General features: G+C 35.6%; 1 pseudogene; it reads left to right on the top strand.

Annotated features, from left to right (window-relative positions):
• On the top strand, window positions 1-101 carry LOC129492393 (uncharacterized; annotated as a pseudogene).
• Window positions 102-893: the final 792 nt, after the last annotated feature.

Here is an 893-nt window from a genome sequence, read left to right on the forward strand (position 1 = left end):
GTGCTCGCATTGATAGCACATTACTAAAATTGGAATGATACAGATTAGCATGGCTCCTCTGCAAAGGTAACATGCGAATTTATGAAGCACTCCATATTTTTGTACCACATACAAAAGGACAAAGGCTGTATGTCTCCACTTACATGAAATATCTAGAGTAGGTGAATGCACAGAGATAGCAAATAGATTAGTGGTTACCAGGGGATGGGGGAAGAGGAATCTGGAGTTATTGCTTAATGAGTACAGAGTTTCTGTTTGGAATGATAGAAGGGCTTTGGAAATAAATAGTGGTGATGATTGCACAGCATTGTGAATTATACAGTTAAAATGGCTGAAATGAAAATTTTATATTATATATTTTGACTACAAAAAAGCATCCAGTGTTAAAAAGGGGGCAAAAGATTCAAATAGACATTTCAGATACAAGTAACTATGAATAAGCTAACAATATCTGAAAAAATATACAACCTCATTTGATAATGAAAACAATACTGAGATAATGCTTCTCACCCACTGATAGGTAAACATAATAAAGTCAGACAATAGCTAGGGTTCATAGAATACAGAGCAACAACAGCTGTCATAAAATGCCGGTAGGAGTGTAAATTGCTTCAAAGGTTTTGGATAGGAGTATGGCATCAGTCAGTGAAGTTTCACATGTGCTTCTTTATGTATTAATTAGAGTAAGTACAGACTGACATAATGAAGATACTAACAATAAATGGCTTAAAGGTAAAGAAGTTTACCTTATCTCTCTCACTTATCAGTTCCAAAGTTTACAGCCTGGTCAGTGGGACAACTTTGATCCTCACAGTCGTTCAGGTAATCAGTTCTTTCAAGTCAGTTTCTGCAAAATTGAAGTTGGCTCACTACCATTTTGGTTTTGTCTAGTG

This window comes from Symphalangus syndactylus, chromosome 10 (assembly GCF_028878055.3).
Source record: "Symphalangus syndactylus isolate Jambi chromosome 10, NHGRI_mSymSyn1-v2.1_pri, whole genome shotgun sequence".
In the NCBI taxonomy this organism is placed as follows: Eukaryota; Metazoa; Chordata; class Mammalia; order Primates; family Hylobatidae; genus Symphalangus; species Symphalangus syndactylus.